Below are 27,269 nucleotides of genomic sequence, written 5' to 3'. Positions count from 1 at the left end.
GGGCAGGCAGCAACAGCAAACACTGCCCAGTGTGGCAAGCGGGGGGCCGCAGCTGCTCCCGCCATGGCGCGGGGGCAGGTTACAAGCTGTTCTCCCCTGCCCTTCCCCCACCCCCAACCTCTTACCTGAGTTTCCCATGCCAGTGCAGCCACATAGAGCCACATGGTCCCAGGCCAGAAGCCCCAGCAGGGGGCAGGGCCAGGTGGGCCCTGCTGTTGCAGGAGCCCGCCGGGGCTTCCCCTGGGTCCTACTGCCCCTGGGTCATCTTTGACAGGAACCAAGGACAGATAAATACGTATTAATTTTCTAAATTTTTTAGGGGCCCTGCAGGCTTTATAGAATGGCCTAGTGGGCCAGATGCAGCTCGTGGGCCATATTTTGCCCACTCTAGATTCATAGATGCTAGGGTCGGAAGGGACCTCAATAGATCATCAAGTCCGACCCCCCGCATAGGCAGGAAAGAGTGCTGGGTTCAGATGACCCCAGCTAGATGCTTATCTAACCTCCTCTTGAAGACCCCCAGGGTAGGGGGGAGTACCACCTCCCTTGGGAGCCCATTCCAGACCTTGGCCACTAACTGTGAAGAAGTTCTTCCTAATGTCTAGTCTAAATCTGCTCTCTGCTAGCTTGTGGCCATTATTTCTTGTAACCCCTGGGGGCACCTTGGTGAATAAAACCTCACCAATTCCCTTCTGTGCCCCCGTGATGAACTTATAGGCAAGCCACAAGGTCTCCTCTCAACTTTCTCTTGCAGAGGCTGAAAAGGTCCAGGTGCCCCAGTCTCTCCTCATAGGGCTTGGCCTGCAAGCCCTTAACCATATGAGTGGCCCTTCTCTGGACCCTCTCCAGGTTATCCACATCCCTCTTGAAGTGCGGCGCCCAAAACTGCACGCAGTATTCTAACTGCGGTCTGACCAGCGCCCGATAGAGGGGGAGTATCACCTCCTTGGATCTGTTCATCATGCATCTGCTGATGCACGATAAAGTGCCGTTAGCTTTTCTGATGGCTTCATCACACTGACGACCCAAGTTCATCTTGGAGTCCACTAGGACTCCAAGATCCCTTTCCATTTCCATTCCACCAAGCAGGTCATTCCCTAGGCAGTAGGTATGCTGGACATTTTTCCTCCCTAGGTGCAGCACTTTGCATTTCTCCTTGTTGAATTGCATTCTGTTGTTTTCCGTCCATATGTACAACCTGTCCAGGTTTGCTTGTAGTTGTCCCCTGGCCCCCGGCGTGTCCACTTCTCCCCACAGTTTTGTGTCATCTGCAAACTTGGACAGAATACACTTCACTCCCTCGTCCAAGTCACTGATGAAGATATTGAAGAATATCGGTCCAAGGACCGAGCCCTGTGGGACCCCACTGCTCACACCCTTCCAGGTCAAAGCTGACCCATCCACTACGACTCTCTGGGTGCAACCCTCTAGCCAATTCGCCACCCACCGGACTGTGTAGTCATCCAAGTCACAGCCTCTTAACTTGTTCACCAGTATGGTGTGGGATACCGTATCAAAGGCCTTCCTGAAGTCTAAGTATACAACATCAACCCCTACTCCTGCGTCCAGGCGTTTTGTAACCTGGTCATAAAAAGAGACTAGATTAGTCAGGCATGATCTACCTGCTACGAACCCGTGCTGGTTTCCCCTCAGCATAATTTGTCCTGCCGGGCTTTCGCAAATGTGAGCCTTGATAATTTTTTCGAAGACTTTGCCTAGGATGGAGGTGAGACTGATGATGTACAGCATATCATTGTAGGGTTGGCAATACTAAAATGTGTGATCTATCATTTCCTGCATTTATAAATATTAGCATTATATTTTATCTTGAAATTTACATGGGTTGTTCCTTTCAGAAAGAAATGAATACAGCTACTACTTAAGATCACCTTTATTTACTGAGAATAAAGTTAATATTATAAGTTAAATTCATTTTGATGGCATTTTCTTCTTTGATCTGATTAGTCTTTATGCTTTAAAAAGTAGCCTCTGAAAAAAGCAAATATTTCTATTATGCACCTGAATTTTCCTGAATCTCTGTTACATCCCTTTAAATAAACAAACCCTTGACGAATATTAAAACTGATCATAAATTACATATACCTTTTGCAACCTAATAATCATTAATTCTAGTCATGCTATGTATACAGGAATTCAAGTTTTAAAAATTTCGTGAGATGGAGCGGGTGTGTGTGTGTGCATGTAAATGAGAGATGGTGTACACTTAAATGGGAGCATATAATTCCCAGATAAGTTAAAAAGAGATGTGCACCAGCCATTAGAATTTAATTCTGTACATCATAGATTGGATGTGTAGTGTTTATTTTATAAATCCAAGCAACTAGATTCAGTGATAATCCCAGAACAATTAAATTATTCTATAGTAGGAATATTTTAAGTTGCAATGATTCATTCCATAGAGTATCACCTAATGAACAGAACCCCAAGAAATATTACAAGGTGAACTTCAGGAATATGCTCAATAGAGCTTTCTGATGTATAGGATAAGGAAGGATGGTTGAGAAAAGAATTCAGAAAGAGACTTGAGGGCCATTAAATAAACATAAAATGTGATTAGCAAAGCTAGTAAATCCAGAATGCTTCTAAATTCTACTTCCAGTGGTTGCTCCTAAATACTTCTCAGCCTTTCATTTTCTGTCCCACTGCAGATCCCAACATTAATCTCTCCAACTTCATCTGAAAACTCCACTTCTCCACTCCTACGGAGGCAAACTATAGGTATTTATACATGTACCTTTTTGTTTGGAGGCATGACAGAGAGCCACCACTTCTGAGCAGACTCAGTTAATCAAGTATCCCCTGCAGGCAAGCTGATGCACACTGCGCTGCGCAGCATGCAGTTGTATAAGCAGCAAAATGCACATCAGTGCAGAGAAAATGGCAGTGGTGAGCTTTCAAACTAAAACACTTATGAGGTGTTTTAGTTCAAAAGTACACTGCCGCCATTTTCTTCACACTAACTCACATTTCACCCCTTATACAACTGCAAGCATCACAGCAGTGGCGCCTCCACATGTAAAAATACTCTATAGTTCCATATGCTAGGGACAGAAATTACATATAAACCAGTATAAGGGATCAGAAACTGGTTCAAATCTGTAACACAACAGAAGTTCAGCGCACATAAACTGCTTTCAAAATGGCTGGAACCAGTTTAAGATAAACCTGAATGGATGCAGTATCACACTTAACTGACTTAGGTTAAAGTGGTTTACTGAACTTCTCTCCTGGATCCTCTCCAGATTCAAGTTAACTCAGTCCCCCAGTATCCAAGGATGCTTTACACCTCCTCCACAACCCTCTCCCCCGCCCCCACGGGGTGGGCAGGCTAGCCTTGGCTCAAGCTGTCTGCTCCAGGCAAGCAGAGAGGCATGCTCTAGCACCCCCTGGTATCTGGCCTGGGCCAGCACTACAGGCATATGTCTGCATTTCTGGAATCAAAAGTAAATGTCTGTTCACTTGCTTATCGGTTCAATCTACACAACTTAGACTAACCTGAGAAAACTGAATCAATTCAACCCCAGGCTTTTTGACTACCTGGACTTAGTCAGAGAGTCTACTGCAGAAGGGAATGTAAAATCAGCTTAGGAGAGTGTTACTTCTTAAGCCAGGCCTTTCAGTACTATCTCCTACTCCACCGATGCAGTTGCACATTACAGCAGAGGCACTTCCTGGGGAATCCTAAGACTGGAAAGCATATTGCAAATGCTCCCAAATTCCATTTGCTGCTTCCCAGACCATCAAAGCATATTGCTATTTTTTGCTCCCTCTTTTTTACCTTTTAATATAAAACTGAATGACAGTCACTTCTAAAGATACCTCATGGTACACTCCAAAATATGACATGGCACAGTAACTGTAACCAATGGAGTAACTGTCTCCATTGCTTGCTTCCATGGTTTTTCAGTTGCAACATCACCACCATTCAGCCCCCCACCTAAAGTATCATAGACTGGACTAGACCAATTATCTTCTCCACAATATGAAAAATACATAGAACCATTTCCTTTAATAATGACCCATCAAATGAGGATTTGTAAAAGTTCATCATGCCTTCACCTCAGGACCATACTTAAACAGAAGTCACTGGGCCCAGTCAGCCATACAAAAAAAAGACAACCACCATACCTAGCAGCATTCAGGGTTTCTAATCTCCTCTCCCCTCCTGAGTTTCCTCTTCCTGCTTAAATGGTTCTGCCCTAGGGCCAGTGGTAGCCTTAGGGTTGTTGGGGCCCCGGGCAAAAGAGTCATTTGGGGCCCCTTAGAGTTATGTACTCAGGTAAATATTAACCCACCACAGCTGTATCATGAATCTTTATTAATATTCTTTGAGGAAATTAGATAAATATCTGAGTGTTAAAATGCAAATAGAGCCACTTCCTTGCAAAAACTTCACCTCCCCAAAAATCTGGGCCCCCTGAAGTGTGGGGTCCCAGGCGGTTGCCCAGTTTGTCCTCCCCTAAGGCCTCTACTGCTAAGGCTGACCAAGGAGCCTCCTTAATTATGCCCCAAGCTGTTTTGGTTGCATGCTCCAACCTGTCCCATTCCAACCCTCCCCGCCCCCAACACACACACTTAAAGAATTAGTATATTGTTATTCATTAGAATTCGCCATGCAGAGGAGAAAAGTCCCTACAAGATGGGAAGAATCTGAAAGAGCCAAACAGTGTATTTTTTTAATTGTACTTATAGTATGTTTTGATGTGCAGGAAGTTGTCAAAATCACAGCAATTATAAATAACAGTAACCTCAGATAACATAATGCAATGATTCTCAACCAGGGTGCCTCAAGAACCTTTGAAGGGTATCCCAAGAACTGTGAGGAGATAAGCAAGATGTGAGGAAATAATTAAAGGCAGGCTCAGGTTTCAGCTAGAAAGAGATAAACAGGCTCAGGCTTCCGTGCCTACCTGCCCCCCCAGCCCCACTGCTGCCTCCCCTGGAAAGAAGCAAAAAATAAAATAGTTCTTGAAATGGGGTGCTGCTCAATTTACAAGAGTTATGGAAGGGCGCTTCAAATCTGATAAGGGGTGCCTTGCATCCAAAAAGTTTAAGAACCACTGGTTTACTGTAACTAGCATATCTCCTAGGAAGATTTGTTTTTGGTGTTTTGTCAATCCTAGTTTTAATATCTCAAGGAAATGGGGATTCCACCATATTTTTAGAAGGCTTTCACAGACTCAGCATCAAAATGGGTTTACTGACACACATTCTAAGTTTCCTGTTCTTAATCTTATTTCATTACTCTTATTTATTCCCCTTGGAATAACCTCAAAGAATGCTTCTACATCTTTACTGTTACTGTCATTGTATATTTATGGTCAATTATTAGGGCTGTGTGAAATGGCTCTTTCAATTCAGTTTTGGATTTGGCCATTTTGCGGGGACAGTGATTCATTTTGGTGTTTCGGATCACGTTTCCATTTTGATTCGGCCGAATCAGTTTTGGAGTTTCAATGCCGTTTTGATGTTTTGGCCATAGGCTAGTATGGGGAATCACTAAAATGCCTATACCTTGGTCATTTCTTGCCTGATTTGGATGAAAATTGCAAGGCTGGTAGCCCCCTCTGAGGGCATGAAAGCCTGCCAAGTTTCAAGGAGACAGGTGCTGGGTTTTCTGTGAAACTGCACCTCAAACTGTTCAAAGCAAGACTCGTATCACCCGCCGGCAGCAGCAGTATGCTGTTATCCTGCACACAGATCCAGGAGCCCATGCCCCGCGGGAGGGTTGCAGTGCTGTGCCAGACTTCTCCTGGGGAGTGCAGGCCCACGGATCTGCATGTGGGATGACAGTAGGCTGCTGTCCCTCCCCCACAGCACTGGAAGGGACCTCAGGGACAGATCGCAGACACTGGCCTGCTACAGATGTCCATATCAGAGCAGTCCTTGCCTCGCTCTTCCCAGGTTCCGTTTCCCTGCAAGCCCAGCTCTGAAACTCCAAAATGTTTTGGATGGTTTCGTTTCAGATTCGGTGTTTCGGGCACCAAAGCAGGCCAAAACACCTCCGAAACAAAATGGCTGCCAAAGCTTCACACAGGCCTATCAATTATGTCTTTCCTTAATGCTTTCTTCATAGTATCACAAGATGCCATAGCATCACATGATATCCAAGTTATTTACTTCATGAGACATACTATGTGACATAGCAAAATATTTTCTGGTACATCACAAGAGAATGTGCCATGGCTGTAAGCAATGTGTCACTTTGTCAAGATACACAAGAACCTGAGTTTATCCTATGGTACTTAGTTGAGTGCAAAAGTCAAGAGGCCATACATTTCAAATGTCAAAATGGCTGAACATCAGGAAGAGCTGACACCCTCAGGCCAGAGAGGAAGTAGATTAGTCACAATTTAAGACAAAAATAAACCAATGGGACCTTATTCCTTCCAATCCAGGTTGTTATACCCATTGGTAACTGAGCATCTCTTTTCCCCCCCACTTACAGTAGTTAAATTCTCTAAAACCATATTTGTATGACTAAGTAAATGATACTGTAAACTACTTTTCACAAGGAAAAAAAAATTCAGAGCGTTTCATATATAATTCCTAACAAATATACATGCCTAAGCTCAACCGGAAAATTAAACCGCAATATTACTGCAGTAAAAAAGCATTTATAGGTCTGAGAGAAAAAAGTGGTTTACTATATGAAGACTGTGAAAATGTTATCTTTTAAAACAATGTGTGGAATTCATAGACAGAAATATGCTCTGTTCCCTAACACCCAGTAGCCCTAGAACACTAGACTGAAGTGTTGGCATGAATAAGAGCCATTTGTTAATTTAAAAAAAAAAAAAACAACCTTATGCAGATTAAAGGAATGTTGAAAGCTAACAATTTAGAATAGTTTTTTGAAAATATAATATTTTTATTGGAATTAAAGTTACAGTTCAGTTATGGCCAGAAGAGTGGAAATGCACATCACATGAACAACACAGTTTGACAGATATAAATGTAAGAAACATGGAGGCAAAACTAAATGCAAGGATATAAATAAAATTCAGTCACCTTTTGTACAACGTCCTTGGCAGATTTAATGCTAACCATAACACAGAAACTGCTTACCACCTAGTAATAAGGCATCTTTCTGTTGACAATGGTGCTTTCTCCCTCTACATTCTCTTTAACATAAGCATCAGTACTGTCAGCTACTGACTCCATGCAAGCATCTATGTCTCCCTTTTGTCATGATTCTGTTCTTACTTGTCAAACTGTTCTTTTATTATTAAGGAGGCTTATAAATGTTTGGAAACTGTCTTACACAAATGAAAAATAGTCCCTGCCTGAAAAAGCTTTATATGGAAGCAAATACAACAAATTACAACAGGTTACAGGGATGGGCAGATGAGAACAGGATGGGTTTCAACAATGACAAGAGCAAGGTGCTACACCTGGGGAGGAAGAACCAGCAGCATACCTACAGGCTGGGGAACTCCCTTCTTGTCAGCACAGAGGCAGAAAAGGATCTTGGAATCATTATTGATGCCAAAATGAACATGGGCCGACAGTGTGGGGACGCAGTCAGGAAGGCCAACCACACCTTGTCATGCATCCACAGATGCATCTCATGCAGGTCTAAGAAGGTGATCCTCCCCCTCTGTGCGGCACCGGTCAGGCCACAGTTGGAGTACTGTGTCCAGTTCTGGGCGCTGCACTTCAGGAGGGATGTGGACAGCCTTGAGAAGGTTCAAAGGAGGGCCACCCACATGATCAGGGGGCAGCAGGGCAGGTCCTATGAGGAGAGGCTAAGGGACCTGAACCTGTTCAGCCTCCACAAGAGAAGGCTGAGGGGGGATCTAGTGGCCATTTACAAACTAGTCAGAGGGGACCAGCAGGCACTGGGGGACTCCCTGTTCCCCCGAGCACTACCAGGAGTGACTAGAAATAATGGTCACAAGCTGGCAGAGGGTAGATTCAGACTAGACATCAGGAGGCGCTATTTCACTGTCAGGGCAGCTGGGATCTGGAACCAACTTCCAAGCGAAGTGGTGCTGGCTCCTACCCCAGGGGTCTTTAAGAGGAGGTTAGATGCACTCCTCACTGGGGTCATTTGATCCCAGTACTTTTTCCTGCCATGGCAGAGGGTCGGACTCAATGATCCGCTCAGGTCCCTTCCGACCCAACCAACTATGAAACAAGAAACAATTGGACAAGATATCAAAATACAGTGTATGTAGCTTGATTTTTTTTTTAATTTGAGAAAAAGTAAGAGAAATGTAGACAATATTAGCGGTCCACTAGAAACGTTTCCTATAAAAGTAGGTCTCAACCTAGGAAATTCTGTTCTGTGGCCAAAGTGTTGCACCTAAAATACCTGGATTCTGCCACAATTTCTGTGACCTCAAGCAAGTCACTCAATGAGAAGCTCACTGAAGTCCACAGAAAGAATTCTAGCAAGCTAAATGGGTTTTGGATCAGGTTCTGGATCGATGCATAAAAGGGATATTACTTCTTTTCTCCTACTCCTTTTGATTCTTCTACTAATGTTAACTAAGTCTTAAAAATTGGGTGCCCCTTTTACTAGTTGTCAAATAAGGAATAAGAGAAAGCACCTGCTTCATTGGGGCCTCAAAGTTCTACTGTGATAAAAATGGAGAAAATATAATATCACCATTGATGGCAATATACACAATATACTGCCATTTAACATGTTAAACATAAATGTATAGCTAAGGTAACACGATTTCTTCCGTAACATTCCCTAGATGTTCCATTTGAGTTCAACAAGGTGTCAATAAAATTAAATACTAGAAAAACTCAACTCCTATATTCAAATAAAACTGCTTACAACACATCAGTGTTAGCTGAAAAATAGATCAAAGTAGACTTAAGTTCAAAGTTAAACCTGAGTCTCTGCCTTTAGCTTGTACCATTGTGGAAAAACAGGTTTCAAGCACATCAGCAGAAGTCAAAAGAAATCCATTCGCTGCCTATTTTCATAGGTATAAACCATTGTGACACCAGTGTGACTACTACAATTGATACTAGTGCGACTGAGAATAGACTTTGTCTGGTTATGCCCAAGAAGTTCAAATTTTCAATTTTTTGTTGGATTTTATTTTTTTAAATAACTTTTTTTCAAAAACTGACATTATGTATTTGAAGCTATAACAGGCAAGAATGACCTATTTGTACTCCATGCCAAAATTAGATATGGTAGTTTTCATGGAGCTCTATTTAAAACTTGAGCACCTCAGTGAAGGATAACAACAGTCAGCACTTCATCTCTTGAAAGTGCTGTACAACTGTTCATTAATCTAAAGAACTGGTACACTGAAGACTGCAGTAAGGAGTGTGCCTATTTATCAGTTTACACATTTTAATTATTGTTGCTACATTACCGACCACACTGCTTTAGCAACTAATTTTGAGACGCAAGCCAGATTTTTGTAGGCTGTCACTCACTGCCCAATCCCTTCTTAAAAAGAACCAGGGGTTAAAAAAAGAAAAGGAAAAACAATCTTCTTTTCACTGACATATGCTTTAGATATCATCCTATCTCTATTTTTTTTTCTTTTTCAGCAAATGGTTAGGTAGCCTTTCCCAACAATCATCTTCCTCTAACAGTATAGTGGTTTAGTCCACCTTAAATAATGCACTAATTAAATTACAGAAAATGTAGACAGACACACAAACCTACAGATCTTCATTTCTTTCTTTATGCCCCCCAACAGTTAACTGTTCCATTCTACATCTGTGTAGAAATATACTGTTCTTTATTGCTGCCTCTCCCATACGCTGTGTAGAAATATACTGTTCTTTATTGCTGCCTCTCCCATACGGTGGCTTATTCTCTTAGGACCAAGCATAGTATTGTGTGGAGTTTCACACAATACCATGCGCAACTATCTATTCTTTCCTCTCTGTTCTATCCTTCCTGATCTTTATACTGATGATTGGCATGTGTGTCCAACAGGCACACCCACTGCCTCTATTATGTATTTATAGTAGACCACTAATTTGTATTTTAAGGTAAAACTGCAGCCTCTATAATGTGATAAATTACACCAGAAGCAGGTTTTTCATCAAATGTCAAGTACAGCTTCTCAAATCTCAGATACAGCTTTTTTCCAATGGAAAAGCCTGCCCAAGGAAGTTGTGAAACCTCTTTCGTTGGATATTTTCAACAAGAGGATGGCATTCCAGGCATCAATACAGGATGCTTTATGCATCTAGAATGGACTCTTGAATCTATGCTGTGGGTAGGAGATGACACTTGATGTACTTTCAACCTTGTGATTCCAATCCTTGTACAGCTTAACGTCTCCATTACATTTTCATGGCTACCAACATGCGTTCTAAATACGTCTTAAATCCTTTCAAGCTAAACCACTGCTCTCTCAAACTACATGTGACCACAGCCTGAGAGAGAAATTTGGGGTTCTGGGACCTGCTTCCCCACCTCCCATTTTGGAAACAGAAAACAGATTATTTTATTTGAATTCTAAGCTGAATCCATAAGTTTTAAAATAAATTTCTAGAGAGTGTATATTTATTTTATTTACACTCATGTTACTTGCAATTCTCATAATTTTGGGGACCTGGTACAATTGTACCCCAATTTCTCATATACCCTACCTGTAATGGTCTATTAGATCCATTTTTTTATTCAAAACAAAAATGTTTTTTAATATATGACACATTTTCCCATGTATTTAATGGCACTTATTATATCAAAGTACAATTAAGAGTTACCATTTGTAAAGTTTACCCTGAATTAAAAGAAAGCCTTTTTCTAAGAGGTATGGAAGACAATGGCAATGGAAATCTCAGATATAGTAACATCTTCTGAGAAATTATATCTTTTTTAAATTATTTCTGCATTACTTCCTATAGTAAGAGACAAACTCGGACCCATCACCACAACCTCTACAGTCAAAGAGGGCCAAGAAAGCCTCGCTGCAATGTTGCTGGCAGATTTGGAAAAAAAAACATGCAAAGGATGTACATCCCCAAGGGACAAAGAGACCTACATGCTGAGAACTTATTCTGCTGTAAAATGCAGAAATGGGCTGGCTAAAGGAAAGAACCATGAGAATCAGGAGATTCTCTAACTTGCAGCCGCCGAAGCATTTACCGGGATCAAGAAGGCTACTTCTTCTGCCCAGAGACTGAAGTCGTCTCCCTGGAGCATTCCCACAGATGGCTAGTGGCTCATTTGGGATAGAAGAGAATTCCTTTCCCTGCCACTCAGGCATGTGGTCTAAACCTTAATTTTCCATGCTTATTATAAACTTCAAATGTAATGCAGTACTTCCAATTGTTTGGATACATTTTAAGATCACTGTATATAAACAGTTCTTTGCCCAGATATGAGGAAGTCCCTCCAATCTGAGATTTTGTGGTTTTATCATTACAGAATATTTTAAGAGAACTATATATGAAACAATCATCAAACTTTCTATTTAGGCTCCATTTATAAAAGGTTAATAATTAACAGAAATTTTCATAATTAAATTTGTTGATATACCTGACTGACAAACAAGTCAATAGATTGCTTATAAAGATGGATTTATACCATGAATCATACATGTTGCTCATGACTGTAACAAGCTTTGAGTAGTTCAGTTCTCTACAACTAGAACATCTACAAATACAATTGTCCATTTTTAGTACAAGTATTAGTATTATTTTTAAACACCTTTTATATACCTCCAGTTTCTAAGACGTGATCATGGTACTTTCATTAACTGATAACACAAATTACTTTAGGAAACATGCAGAGAAATATTAATATCTGTGCATGTGTAATTCAGTTTTAAGACTCTATTCAGTAAAAAACAAACACAACTACTCCATATTTCTGAGATATTACTTTCTTAACAGTAAATGATGTTTGTTTACACTTTTTTTAATGATCAGTTGTACAAATTAAGAATTGGCAAAGGGTAAAAGTGCCTATACACCCAGAAAGGGGGTTGTTCCCTGCAATTATAACAACTTTAAAAATCTTTTTAGTGCCTATCAAAGACCTGGATCAAAAGGCCCTCTTAAATTCATGCAGACCCTAAAATATAAATTGTTTGAAAAATGATTTTTGCTAGCAAAGTACAAAAACCTACCTAGAGGCTGTTTTTGCCATTCTTTGTCATCAAAATATAACAAAAAAGTATAAAATGAAATGCATGTATATACTAAAAGCAACATTGAAATTCTGGACAGAAATGGGTCAGTTTTCAAAGACACATTATTCCCATCAATGCATTAACATGGGTAGTGCTGTAATTAGTTTGACAGGTTAATGTTTGTATTTCTTTAAGAAGGTGCTGCTATTTCTGAAACACTACATGCAGTATAACACTTGATGTAGGGGTTGCCATAGTAAGGACATCTTTGCCTGAATATCAGAGTAAATAGATGCATAACACACCCACATACCTACCAATGCAAGTTATTTCTCTTGCTTGATCATGTAACAACCATAGAAACACTTGACGTGCAATGTATATGCATCAAATTACCATCTCTCATACATTATGACTATCTGTAACAGCTCAGGTTGGGGGGGGCGGGGTGGAATTAATGAATTGAGATTTTTTGGCTGGCTGCGACAGGACAAGTACAAAAGGAGAATTATAGGAATTTATGATAGTGATGGCTATGTTAGAAGCATCCAAGATGAAAATAATATGTGTGCTAATACCTATCTGCCAGACCTCAAGCCACTTTACATAGTAATCCCGCTAATTTAACCTTTCATTAGGCCACCTTCCAAGGGAAAGAAAAAAGGAAAACGTAACTAAACGTGCTAATTTCAACAAAGCGGGCTGCTTCTCTTCTCTTTTGTCCCACAATAAAGTCCATCCATAGAAGCCGATAGAGTATTTTTGGCACGCTCACTGGAAGGGGACCAGGCCCAGCGAGCCTAAACACAGGACCCAACCAACAATCCCCCCTCTCTGCAATCAACCAGTTGTGCAGGGATTTCAGCAGGAACAGGCTGGCTCAGGCTCGCCGTCCTTCGCCGGCTGAGGCTGTAAGAGCAACTACTCCCTCACAGCCCTAAGGCTCCACTTCCCCCTGCAGCCCCGGGTTTAAAAGGACAATGGCTTTATAAGGGGCATGACAAAGTCCAGGCCGCGGGGAGAGAAACGAAGCCTTTATTCCTGGCAAGGTGGCAACATCCCTCGGTCCACCACCTCGGCATCCCGCTGCGCGCCCAGGCGCTGCGACCGCGGGCACGGCCACGGGGCAGGAGGAGACCACGCCACCACACGGCCCGCGCGCGCTCCCCGGCAGCGGCATCTCCCTGGCGCACAGGGCGGGGGGCACACGGCCCGGGCCGGCCCGGCCGCCCCCGCTCCCCGCCCAGGCACCTGTCAGCTTCCCCCGCTCCTCGGCTGCGGGAAGGGACCGGGCACCAGCTCCCCGCCCACGCGCCCCGCCAGCAGCAGGCGCGGGCTGCCCCGGGCTCGCGGGCTGCCCGCATCTCCCAGCCCCGCCCCGCCCCGCGGGCTCTGCGCAGGCAGCCCCGGGCCCGCACGGCCCCACTCCCGCGCCGCAGCGCCTCCCGCAACCTCCCGCGTGCGCACGTGCGCCCCCGCCCTGCCCTGCCCTGCCCTGCCCGCCCGCCGCAGCAGGTGCGAGCCGCCGCCGCCGCCGCCGCCGCTCAAGGACACGTGCGCGGTCCCCCCGCGCCCCGCTCCGCACTCACCGCGGGGGCGGACGCCGTCCCGAGCCTGCAGCGATGCAGCTAGTCCCAGTGCCCGGAGCCCGCTGCCTCCTCGCCGTAAATCCCTTCCCCGGCTCAGGCCCCGCGGGCGGGGCGGCGGCGGGGGCCGCGCACAGGTGCGCCGGGGGCCGGCGGGGCCGGGCCGGCGGGGGCCATGGCGGAACGACGAGGCCGGGCCGAGCCGACGCCTTCCCCGGCGGAGCCCGCGCGATGCCTGGCCGGGAGCGGCGCCCGCAGCCGCGCTGCCTTCCCCCGCGCCGGAGCCGCACGAGCAGCGGCCGCCGTCTCCCGCTAGGGCGGATGCGCTGCGAGAAGTGCCGCCGCCGCCGCCTCCGCCCCCGCCCCCTCCCGCTCCGCGTCAGAGCCGTAGCGAGGAGGCAGCGGCCGCCTCTTCCCGCTCCCGCATCCTGCCGCTGCCGCCGGGAGACGGGGGTGGTGCCGCCGCCACCTGCCCCTGCCCCTGCCGCCGCAGGTGTCTCCTCCCCGCCCGCCCGCGGCTCGTGCCCTCGGCGGCGCTGCCCGCCTCCGCACCGCTCTGGGCTCCCCCTTGTCCCGCCACAGTAGGGCTGTTGCCTCCGGGCTCCCCTGGTTCCTCCTTTCCCCTGCAGGAGGAAGGAGCCCCCGGACTTGCCAACAAGCCCTAGCAGAGAGGATTGGGGTTGCCCCTGGACGAGACAACGTCACACCCTCCGCTGTGGGATGTCCTGTGTCCCCTGAAGTCTCCAGGACAAGCTACGGGACGAGCGGAACAAGGGAGCTGTGGACTCTCCATCATGAATGGAACAGGCTGCACAAGCCCCTGGCCTACGGGTGCAGACAGACGTGCAGCTCCCCGCTGTAGCAGAAGGATTTCTGCAAAGGGCTCTGAGCTATCATGTACCCCGACGGCACAAAGTTCACCGTTGGTCCCTGGGGGGAGGGAATCCAGCTGTGGGCCTGCAGCCAGGTTCCCATAACAACTGCCAGGACTGCTGTTTTCAGAACAGGAGGGGGGGAAAGCAGCGGAGGGAGCTCTGTCTTGGGGCTTTCTGAAGGGTGGGTGGGTGGGTGGGTGCACTGGAGTCTTCTCACATCTTGGGGGGGCTCCAAGACACCAGCCTACCTTGTGGAGGGGCTAAAACCACCCCGCCCCCCCTCGCCCCCACCACTGAATTACCTCTGCTCCCTTCCCCCCCCTCCCGTTCTGAAAACAGCAACAGGCTGGGAGCTCTGCAGACACAAGTTACACAAGATGCTACATTTTGAACAGTCTTTATCTGATGCCTCAGGCAATGAGGGGTCAGATTTTCACCTGATCGGACATTTTTTAAGCTGATTGCAGCTTTGCACTTGGGTTTGGTCACACCTATAAACTGCTTTCTGTAGCCAGACTGGGTGAAAATTGTCACTTCTGTCTGTACTTATGTTCTACCATGGGTATTTCCCATGCTCCTGGGCTTTGCTGGTTGCCCTATACTCCCCCCACCTCCTCTGCTATGTGTGTTGGGGTGTTTTTTATCCCTTCCCAGAGGCATTGGGTGTTGGATATAGCCTAGGGACCAAAGCCAGAGGTTCCTAGCTAAAGGGTTTTGCTCCTCCAGTCCAGGTCAGACAAACACCATACTTAGGGTCAGGAAGGAATTTTACTTCATGTTCAAATTAGTATGGACTGTGGGGGTGCGGGAGGGGTTTGCCTTCCTCTGTAGCTGGGGGCATGGCCCTCTACCCCCAGACCTCTTGACAGCCTTTCACAGAAGTAGGACGTTGGCTGCCATGGTTCCCCTATTTTGTGGCAGGTTAGGATATTATGTCTGTGTTGCATCTGGTTTGACAGAAATCTTATGTACGGTTTAGATTATGGTTCGTATGGATAGGGATGACCCCACAGCAGGCAGGGGGTTAGGTTAGATGACCTTTGGTGGTCCCTTCCAGCCCTACTTCTCTATGACTCTATGGCTGATTAGATGGACATACAGTCTGACCTAGTATGGAGCTTCCAGTGTTCATCTCACCCCAGTCTCCCCACACCCATCTAGAGATGACAGGTACATCTAAAACAGGTGGGCAAAATAGCAGATCTGGCCGATGGCTGGACTCCATTTCCCAGCAGCCTCTGCATGCATTGCTGCAGTTTCCATGGAGATGGGCCCCAGCAGCAATGGCAGGGCATGCAGCTGGGCAGGGAGCTGCTCCAGGGCCAGGATACTGCAGCTGTGACAGAGTGGTCCGGAGCTGCGATCCGCTGCCTGCACACCCCAGGTATCCCATTTCCCCCTCCCAGATCCAGGGAGTGTGGGCAGCAGATCACAGCTCTGCTCTGGCTCTGAACCACACTGTCACCACTGCAAGATCCCAGCCCCAGCTTCAGAGCAGTTCCCTGCCCAGCTGGGCGCCCTGCCAGGGTTGGGGTTGGTCTCCATGGAAATCCTGGTCCCATGCTGATGCCACCACTATTGCATCTCCATGGGAACCAGCTGCAGTGATGTGGGCTGGGGCTGCTGGGAAATGAAGTCTGCGGTGGGCCCAATCCAGCCCAGGAGCTGGACTTTGCCCACCCCAGTCTAGAAGGTTGAGCTGGGTAGGCTGCAGTCCTCAAGCTTTGTATACAGGTAGTATAGAGCTTCTGCCCCGTTGCATCGAGTTTCCTCATATGTTAAGACCATCCCTGAAATTTACTTGGTGAGGGGTAGATCTCATAATGCCAAACGCCAAGCAAATCTTTCCCTTCCCTGCCCAGTCCAGGAGCTTAAAGAACATCATTAATATCCTCTTCTCTGCCCTATTCCCTCCCACATACCTATCTAGAATCCTATAATGGCACTCACCAGTTTAATAGCTTCCACAGAATAATGGACAGTATAATGATATGCAATCAATTGTCAAATTTTCTTCTCCATTTTCCTCTAGGCAGCAGGGGACTACTTGTTTAAAGATGTTTCCTTCCTTTCCTTCTACCACTTTGCACTCTTCCCTGAAGGCAGTGAGATTTTTGGCCATTTTAATCCCTATTAAAATGTAAAGCTAGGGCCCAACTTCAGAGAAAGCTGTCTTGTGCTCTCACAAGCCCCCCTCCTAAGATTGACAGTACCCTAGTCCTGAGGAAAGTGTAACGTGCTGTTATGGAGAGACACTGTCTGAGGTATCTTGAACTTTTTCCATGAATGGCCCTGAAGACCAAGACTGAGACCTTCATCCTGACCTAGTTCTCTTTAGGGAGCCTACATGGTTGAGAAGAGCTCTTGGTTGTGATATACCTTCTTAGTAGCAATTATCCTTGGGAGAGGAATAGCTGCTACTAACTGAAGCTCTTTTAGAGCTGAAATGTTCATACTTAAATATAGTGGGCTGGAACAATTCAGCCTGAAGATCAGGGAGGTGTGGGTCACTGTGGCCATATTTGATAAGCTTCAGAGGTAAAAGCAGAGGTGTGGCAGTGTGGATGCACCCCCCATCTGCCACCTCTGCTGCAGCTCATGTCTGAACCAAGTTCAGGGGGACCCCCAGAGCCACTTCCACACTGCTCCAGCCAGGGACCGTGGCTGTGCAAGGTGCCAGGGGAGAGCAGCAGTGGCAGCACGCAAGTTTCTCCTTCCAGCTCCTTGCTTGCCCCTCCTTTGCAGGTGGTCCCTGGAAGCAGGCACTGGAAGGAGGAACCCATGTGCTGCCACCACTGTCCCCAGCTGATCTGGAGGGCAGGGAAGCCCCAGAGCTATTCCTGCTCCACTCTTGCCTTGGGCTGCAGGCAGCAGCTCTACAGGAAGCCAGGCTCAGCAAGGAAAAGTGGCAGCAGCAGAATGCAGGTTCTTCCTGCCCAGCAGTGGACCCCTGAGAGAGAGGGGCAGCAGGGAGAAGGCACTGGAAGGAGAAACTTAAGCCCTGCCTCTACTGCTGCCCGCAGCTGGGCCCAGGTCTCTGCACAGCTGCTCCCTGCAGCATGAGACCAAAGTGGTTCTGGGGCTTCACCCCTGCCCCTAGGTCAGCCAGGGATAGAGGCAATGATGGGGCCAGACCTCTCCCACTTTAAACACCTGCTCCCTTCCTGGCTCCCCAGTGTCCCTCACCAGTTCCAGCCATGCCTTGCCGCCATTCCCCTCTAGTCAGAAAGGTGGTATGGCACCCCCCACCCCCTTTAGGAAATCCTGGATCTGTCCATGATTAAATGGGAAGTCTCTCAGCAAATTGTAGAGGGAAAGTATGTTGTTTTCTAGCTATGGATATCTGCATGCTCAAGAGCAGTGTGGAACCATATGATAATCTAACTCAGTGAAGAATGGCAGAAGGCAGGGCAGGGTGGCACCTTAGAGACCAACTGGTTCATGGAGGCATAAGCTTTAGTAAGCATCAGCGTACGTCATCAGATGATTTCAGACTAACATAATTACCTACTCTCTACTCATGGTTGGCACTGTGCTCAGTGAGCAATGATATATTTGTGATTCCACTGGGTCTTCAAAACATCTCCCTTTCACCACCATCATCCTGCCTCTTAGCCCAAATTCAATTTAACCCAGCTCCTTATCTGGACAGGCAGATAAATATCTGGGATCTGGGGCTTTCTGCACTAGACTTAAACAAGATGGAGGGATATTATCTGCATATTATTGGCATTTGAGATCAGGGTGTCTCCCAAAGGTTTCATGTAAATTTTAAAAGTGTGGGAAGAAGACTCACTTTTGTGAAGAGCCTCAGGTGCATCTTCCAGCTGCAGAGGAGGAGTTGCCTATCACTACTTTTTATGAGTTCCCTGCAAAGACAGATTAGTGATCTCTCATCAGACTGTTCCTTCCCTGAAGAGAATAGACAATAGCAATGTTATGGCCAACAGCTCCATGGAAAGGAATACAGACATTCTGCCACTATCTGTGAGAAGAAGAGGTCATTATCTATCAGTCCTTGGGACACATGATTAATACATATGATGAGATGAAGCAGGAGGTCACTGTTTGTAGGTCTCAGGCAGGAGATAATTTAGCTTTGCTTTTCTTTAAGTTTGTATACTGTCTGCAAGGGCATTTGGGATCTTGCAGATTTATTGTTTTTGATGTGCAGATTTTGTTGGTGTTTTAATAGAGCAATTACTGCAGCTGGCAAGTTATTCTAGTGCGAACATCAGGCAGGTGCCCTTTTTAAATGCTAGTTTTGAAGTGTTTCAAAATCTGCTAGAACACAGGAACTGCACCTGGCATTCAACATTTTCTGCCCATCTCTGCTACTAGATAGAGCTTTTCTTAAATTTGATTTTATGTTTATGCTCCCCCCCCTCCCATTTTTTATCTCCCCACAAGTATGAGCCATAAACTGGATTGATATTAAGGAAATATCCTGTTAAAGAACAAAAGTCATTCTGAGGACATTTCATAGTTGGTAGGGTTGGTAGGGTTGGAAGGGACCTGAGCAGATATTCAAGTCTGACTCCCTGCCATGGGCAGGAAAGAATGCAAATCTCTTTCTCAATGAGATTTCAAAATGGCTTGGTTGCAGTGTGGACAAGAGTTAAGCAATGATTATAGAAAAAATGTAAGGCCATTAGTATTCTATGACAGTTGTACTAAACCAGCAGCTTGTTCCTGGAGCCATTTTGCTTTGGAGGGGAGTTGGACATGGATAGCTTGTCTATCTTTATCAGTGGCAGACCTTGAGATTAGGACTGAACATGTCAACCCATGTCCTGCCCACCCAATTCTGTTACTGCATTTCAGAGCCCAGGTCAAAGAGTGTGGGACCATCAAAAACCCCCAGCAGAATTGTAAGAATGGACAACTGTAGCCAGTGTCATAGCAAGGTGGGGGTGAGTGGGGCAACCGCTACAGACGTCAAAGTGAAGGGTCACCAACAGGTGCTGCTCAGCCAGAGCGGGGTGTGGGACGGAGCTGCAAGTGGCTTGTTTGGGTGCGGCGTGGGGATGGGGGAGGGCAGCTCCCGCTGCTGCGTGCACTCCCAGGCAAGCATCGCAGAGATCTGTGCATGGGGCGAGGGTGGGCTGCTCCTGCAGGCTTTGCTCCAGGCATCAAACTTCCTTGCCACAGCACTGACCATAGCTGTGAACTAATGCTTGGTGAAGGAGGCGATGGTGTTTGAGGGTAAGCCTAGAGGCAAGGGTCATGGTCCAAAGAACTAAGGGCAAAAGGCTGCAACTGAGCAGGTCGTTCAGCTGATAAGAACGGAATGGACTTACCTGATGAGGACTGAGGAGCCCCAAGTCTTGCAAGGCTTACGGAGCTCAGGAAAAAGAGAAAGAGTGAGGGGAAAAATCAGGATTCCCTCATTAGGAAGTGAGGATCAAACTAATAACCTAGCCACCTGAGAGCAGTCTCTAAATCTATCATTTTAAACATCAAAGCATGGCAGGCGAGGTGGGAGAGTGCACTAGGGTTCCAGGGAAAGAAAAGCAGGGCTCAAAGATCCCAGTCGGCCTGATGGACCCCAAGGCCCCAAAACTCTATCATACTTTCTCTTGTAGATATCAACAGTTTGCGTCTAGCAGCCAGCTTGAGGTTGACAACAATCACAATTATTCTACTGTAGACTTGGCCTTAGTTACATAATTGATTTCATATTGTTCATGGGGATTTGCTAGGCTTGAAAAATCAGCATGTGTCTTCCCCCATCAGCCCACAGTCACCCACACAAAAACAGTTATGGAACATTCTGCTACCTGAAATATAATGCTTCCCTAGGCAACCATCCATTCTGCCTGTAGGGTAGTACCAGCCTTGATTTTGTACATGTCCTATGATCCCACCAGAGTTACCTACATTTCATAACTAAAGGAATTATTATCTGTACATGGGATTTCTTTCAGCAACAGAAGAAAGAATAAACCTTTGCTTTTAAATTCTGTTGTACATAATGTCCTATACAGCTTTAACTAACTAACATGCTAAGCAGCATGCATAGAGCATGCGGCGCACACTGCCTTAACATGATGTGCAGAACATAGTTCAGCCAAACATCTTTTAGAAGGAGGGGTCTGAGTTAACATGGCACAGTCCCACATCCTCTGTACTCACTCAAGACCCATCCTGATGTAAACCCCATGCAACCTGACTGCTGCAGGTTTGTGAGAGCCAGGAGAGAGTTTCTCCATGGTATCATCTCCCTGGAAACAGAAGAATTTTATTGTTAGCTCATTAGCATTACCCCAGTTACCATTATCCTATACATACTACATTCTTCAACATCAAGGGAATGTTAGAGCAAGTCTGAGCAGAGAGGCTACAGAAATGTATCTCCTGAAGGAACCATGATGACATCCATTGACAAGAGAGTCTAGTATTAGTGTGGAGTCATTGGCCTCTCAGCCTATATTCTGCAGGACATTCCCAAAAATCTCACAAGACATCACATGGTTGGAAGGCTTTGCTTCTTACCCAAATGAATGCAAATCACAGACAACTCCACAGCAAAGGGCAACTACTGAGTGAGAAAAAGTCAGAGCTGTGGGCTGGATCAAGATGTGCAGGCACGTGCAGTTTGTGGTGCCACAAACCTCTTTGCTATGTGTCGCAGGGCACCTCGGTGCTCCTGCTCCTAGAGAGGGGAAAGCTGCCAGGGAGAGAGACCTGGCAGAGCCTAATGAGCGCAGCTGCAGGTTGCCAGCGCAACTGATGAGGCTCAGCTGGCCAGAAGGGGGCAGGGCCTGGCCTTTATAAAGCCCAGGGCTGAGGCCAGGCTGGCAGTTCCCTGCCAGCAGCCAGAGAGGCAGGAGTTCATGAGGCTTAGGTGCGGGTATTGCTTGAGCAGGCTGAAGGATGGTGGCTCTGTGGTGCAGGAGCTATGTTGTTGCAGCCAGGCAGCCTTGAGTTAAGTTACAGCCAGGAGGCTTGTATTTTGTTTGGTTAGTGTATGTATTACAAACCGGAGGCTTGGGTGAGGCTGTAGGGGTTGGAGGAGGCCTCATAGGGACCCCAGAGAGTGTGGGGGCCCCAGCGCCTGAGGAGGGCGCAGTGTTCTCGTAGGGACCCCATAGGGGTGGGGTGCCCCAGCGCCAGTGAGGGCACAGTCTAGCGCCAGGAGGGTGCATTATTCTCACAGCGCCAGTGAAGGTGCAGCTTACGCGCCAGTGCAGGTACAAGTGGCAGTGAGGAGCGCAACCAGTGGGTTGCGGACGGGGGACACGGACCCCAGGCTGTGTGCAGGGTACATAGACCCCAGCCCCAGAGACAGGGGCAATTTTATCAGGGAGCCCAAGGTGGGCACAGCAAGCCCCAAAGAGGGGGAGCACCATATTGGTCTATTGAGGAGCCCAAGGTGGGCACGGCGAGCCCCGAGGAGGGGGGAGCGCCATATTAGGGAGCCCAGGACAGGCGCAGCAGACGCCAGCAAGGGTGTCACTTGTGGGGTACATAGACCCCAGCCCCGGGGGGGGGGCGATATTGAGGAGCCCTAGAGCGGGGCGATATTGAGGAGCCCAGGACAGGAGGAGCGAGCCTGGTAACAGGCTAGCACCGTGGAGAACCCAGGACAGGGGAAGGGTGCTGCGGTGGACCCAGACAGAAAGGGTTAGCAGTACAGCATCCCAGAGAAGGGCAAGGTGCTGCGGTGGCCCCCGAGAGGACGGGGAGTAGCAGCGCGGTAAGCCCGTACTAGAGAGGGTAGTGGTGCGGTGGGCCTAAAAGACCGGCGGCTCAAGGGGACGTCCCAGAGGGGACTAGCGTATTATAGAAGAAGGGCCCGGGAAGCGGGCGTGCAGACACACCAACATCTTTCCCATCTGCGAGGCTTGGGGCATGGTATTAGGGGTGGTAGGAGCCACGCGCAGCCCATAAGGCTAGGGTGCCTGGGGAGCACCCGTCATACCAGAAAACCACAAGAGTCCAGGAACACACAAGGACAGAGGTCCCGAGTAGCCGTGCCCAGGGAGTCATAGGCAGCCTCCCGAACCTACTGAACAGCAAAGACGTGGCGGGCGAGAATAAGAGGGTGCCTTGGGCTGGCCTTGATACGGAGCAAGGGACCTCGAGGAGATCACGGCCCTCCGAGAGGACTCCACCGTGACATTATGCTATAAACCACACATGTTGCATGTTAAACCGTGCCCTGCACTGATAATTTTCTGTGCTGGGGCAAAATTTGCTACCGGGATTTCCCAGTAGCAAACCCCTCCCCAAAACTAAAAGTGGCACAAAGCACAGTGTGCCTGGAGATGGGGGAACAGGAAGCGCAGGAGCAGGCAGCTCTGGGAGCCTGCTCTCCCATCTCCAGGCACACTGTACCCAAGCCAGCTGGGGAGAGGCTGGCTGGCACTCAGTGTGCCTGAAGAAGGGGGCTCCACATGCCTTAGTGTGAGGGCTCCACAGTGGAACTCTCACTGAGGCACATGGAGACAGGGAAGCAGCAAGCCCAAGGCTGCCTGCTCTCCCATCTTGAGGCACACTGCCCCAGCCAGCTGGGCTGCCTCCCACCTCCAGCATGATGTAGCGCAGGGGACAGCTGTACTATCTCCTGCCCCCAGCGCGATGTAGTGCCTCCTGCCCCCGGCATGATGTAGCATGGGGGATTGGGAAGCAGCCCAACTGGGCTGCCTCGCCGCCCCTGTCAGAACTTGTGCTGGGGATGGGAAGTCATCCCAGCTGGACTGACTTCCCATCCCCAGCCTATGGTCGAAATGTTTCGACCATCCTCGTTTTGTTTTGAGGCTATTTCAACGGCCTTTGTTTCGTTCTGATTTCGCTGTTTCGACCTCAAAATTGGTTGAAATGGTGTCCGAGCGAAATGGCCAGTGAAATTTTGCACAGCCCTACTCCACAATATGTGGAGATGGAGGAACACGCAGCCCTGGGCTGGCTGCTCCTCTGTCTCCGTGTGCCACTCTGCAGTGGGCTGAGGCACAGAGTGCCTCAGTGTGGGGGCTGCCTGCTGACTAGCACTGCACTGAAGCACCCTATGCCCCAGTCAGCCTCCACATAGCACATAAAGCAGAGGGACAATGTGCCCTGCTGCAAGCCTCATAAGCAGGGGCATGCACTGAAGCACAAAGTAGTGGCACAAATCACTATTTGTGCTGCTGCAAACGCATGATTCTGCTCGTGTGGACACAGCCATGGAGTGCTATATTCCCCACACAAGCTGATGTAATATTTTCCAAAACAGGGATATAAAAAACCTAGATTTAAAGTATGGTGCAATAGTAAATGTAAAGCTGATTCACATGGAGTCGCCAACATCATCTGAGTAGCAGAAGTTTCCATAAAAGCAGAGGTGGGCAATTATTTTGACTAGTGGGCCACTTAATGAGTTTTGGTGAACTACCAAGGGCCACACACACAAAATCTTTCAGAAGATATTATTTTAACAAATTACAAATAAAAAACAAATCATATACTGAAAATCAATTATCTACTATAACATATTTTAACTTTTATCAAAAAATAATTTTTGTCTTGATTTATGTTTTTTGAGTAGTGAATATAGAGGCGATTGCATAACAGTTCAAAATAAAGTCTTACTTTTGCATATTGTGTGTGAGGGACAGCATGCCTATTCGCTAGGTCCCAGGAGCCAGTCTGGGGTGTGGGGAGGGAGGGAGTGAGAGAGGCAGGGGGTGCATGCAGCAGAGTTCACCTCGGTGGTGTGGTGCAGGTGCAGTCCACACCCCCATCAGATCAGGTCTAAGCCGTGTAGGTATAAGGACATAGGCAGACAAGGTTCTTTAGGTAAATGTGATATATTTTATTAGACTAACTAAACAGTTGGAAAAAAAATTCTTTGCAAGCTTTCAAGTACAACCACCCTTGTTCAGGCAGAGGGACAGTCCGCAGTTGTATTGTGCTCTCCTGAGTAGGACAGAAGCCAGTATGTAGGAGTGTAGGTCAGTGAAAATACAAATGCCTGGCAGTGAGGAATCACAGTGGGTGAGAAACAACAAGTAAGAGATAGTTGGGAGGGGCAATGGTGACTTAGTGATAGAATGTAGCTGGTAAATTGTAGAAGGTTACCTGGGGTATCAGATGTTAGGCAGGTTATAACGTGCCATGAATCCAATGTCTATATTTAGTCCATGATTTTTTGTATCCAACAGATTGATAAAGTGAAGTTCGTAGGCTTATCTGTGAAAGGTGTTTTGTAAATCCCCTTTGAGGATTAGAACTGAGAAATTGGAGAGAGAGAGTTTTTTTCTGAGAAATGTGCCTCCAGAGGTAATGGGTATTTTTGTCTTTGATGGATTTTTGGTGTGTGTTCATTCTGTTATGCAGCTGTTGTTTGGTTTCTCCTTCCTATTTTCCATCAGGGCATCTGGTGCACTGGATGAGATATATTACATTTCTGGAGGTGCAAATGTAAGATCCAGGAATGGTGGTTCTTCTGTTGTGGGGCACAGTAATTGTGGGAGTGGTGGAGATATGTTGGCAGGTTTTACATTTCGTGTCCTGGCATGATCTGGATCCATTCAGTCAGTTTTGAGCCATAGGAAGTTTGCTTCTGGTGATGAGGTTGACAAGGTTCAGTGCTTGTTTAAGTGCTAGGATGGGTGGTTCTGGGAAGATCTCCTTAAGAATTGGGTCTTCTTCTAGTATGGATTGCAATTGTTTGAGGATTTTCTGCATAAGTTCCAGGGAAGGATGCTATGTCATAACTAATGGTGTGCAATTCATGGGGATTTCCTTTTTTGTACTGCAGCAATTCTTCCCTTGGTACCTGGGTGGCTCTTTCAAAAGTGTGATCTATCTCTCTGGAAGAGTGTCCTTGTTGAATGGAAGCCCTTTTGAGATTTGTGAGGTGACAACAGTGGGTGTTCTCTTCAATGCAAATTGGTGGTATCAGAGGGCTTGGCTATCTATTACAACTTTCTTGATGTGTTTAGGGTGATTGCTGGTTCTGTGTAGATATGTATGTTGGTCTGTGGGTTTCTTGTATATGGTGGTTTGTATTTTACCATTCTGGGTAGTGGCCACTGTGTCTAAAAAAGGAAATGTTGGTACTAGAGTACTCAAGAGATTGTCTGATGGAGGAGTGATGATTGTTGAATTTCTGATGGAAATCAGTCAGAAATTGCAGATTTTCATTCCAGCTGATGATGTCATCTATATCTTGTATCTATATCTATATATCTTAAGTATAGCATGAGTTTGATGGTGCAGTCCTTGAGGAATTCTTCTTCTAGGTGGCCCATAAAAAGGTTGGTATATTGTGGGGCCATTCTGGTACCTATAGCTGTGCCTGTGGTCTGGAGGAAAATGTTGGTTATTGAAAGTGAAGTTGTTGTGCATGAGGATAAAGTGTAAAAGTTCAGTAATATCTTTAGGTCTGTACTCTGAGTTGTACTCTTCCTCTTGCAGATATGCAAGGCAGCTTTGGAAGCCATCCTGCTGTGGGATGTTGGTATGTAAGCTGTATAACTGTAGAATCTCCCTCTGCCTGAACAAGGGTGTTTGTACCCAAAAGCTTGCAAAGAAATTTTTCCAACTATTTAGTTGGTCTAATAAAGATATCACATTTACCCAAAGGACCTTGTCCTTGATTATCACTTTTAGGTAGGTGTCAGCAAAATAAGGGCCACAGGCCAAATCTGGCCTGCCAATTGATTATATCTAGCCTGTGGCTGCCACCGTGGCACTCTACATGGAGCCAACCCTGCCCACTTCCACCCAAGGCAGCCTGTGCTGTGCTCCCCCCTGCACCTGCTGATGGGCACTGCCCTGGCCCCAGTCCCAGCCCTAGCTAGCATGTACAGCCTCCCAGCGGGGCCTGCTCCAGCTGCTGCCTGGATACTGTTCAGCTCCCCCCAGCTGCAGTGGCTCCTCTTCCACCTGCCCCTGCTGCACTTTTCTAGTTGCCTTCTACCCATTTACCCACCTGCAGATGGATGCTCATTGTGCCAGGCAGGCAGAGTGGAAGGTGGCTGGGAATTGGAGCTGCAGCCCCATGTGCTGGGGCAGGAGCTGCCTGGCTGTAGCTCCCCTGGAGCAGTACAGCAGGAGCAGGAGGAGGAGCTGCTGGACTGCTGAACTGAGCAGACTGCTGACAGGGGGAATTGAGCAGTATCCGGGTGGCTGCAGCAGCAATGGCAGCACCCTGCTGGGAAGCTGTGCTTGCTGGCCAGGGCCAGGGCCAGGGCCAGGGCAGTACCATCAGTGGGTGCAGAATGGCTGTGGGCAGGAGTGCAGCACACACTGCCCAGGTGGGACTTGGCCCCATGCGGACCAGTGAAGGGGCAGTCACAGGCCAGATGCAATCATTTGGCACGCTGGATCTGGCCCACGGGTCTCGTTTTGCCCACTCCTGCCTGAAAGTGACAATCAGAATAACTGAGCTAAAAAAGTCCTTTGATCTGAGTGTTTGGGAGGCTGACTGTCTGCTTCTTCACAGATTCCACAAAGCCTTCTCCTGATTGGAGTATTAGCTGGGGAAGTGCACAAGATTTCCAGGTGAGCTTCTTGCCCTGCTCTCATGGACTTTACAATGGTATATTGTAAGATAACTCATGATCATTTTGAATACAAGGTATTATCTCTTTTCATTCTTGACTTCCTTTATCTACTGACACTGAAACAGTGATGTTTACTCTATGGTCTTTATTCTGCGAACAGCGTAGGAGATAAAAAGTGGGGGGAACATTCTCAGGTTAAGCTACATGTAAGAATCTGGATGGCAT

General features: G+C 47.2%; 1 protein-coding gene across 3 annotated transcripts in view; it reads right to left on the bottom strand.

Annotated features, from left to right (window-relative positions):
* Window positions 1–13,973, bottom strand: part of LRRC7 (leucine rich repeat containing 7) — a 350,868-nt gene extending 336,895 nt beyond the window's left edge. For all 3 annotated transcript variants that reach the window (XM_059727936.1, XM_059727934.1, XM_059727935.1), the window contains exon 1: window positions 13,679–13,973. The gene's annotated coding sequence lies outside the window, so the exon portion shown is untranslated. The remainder of the gene's footprint in view (window positions 1–13,678) is intronic.
* Between the last annotated feature and the right edge of the window lie 13,296 nt (window positions 13,974–27,269).

This window comes from Alligator mississippiensis, chromosome 5, assembly GCF_030867095.1.
Source record: "Alligator mississippiensis isolate rAllMis1 chromosome 5, rAllMis1, whole genome shotgun sequence".
NCBI lineage: Eukaryota > Metazoa > Chordata > Crocodylia > Alligatoridae > Alligator > Alligator mississippiensis.
The sequence above is the reverse complement of the archived record's forward strand: the minus strand, read 5'-3'. Positions and strand labels throughout refer to the sequence as shown.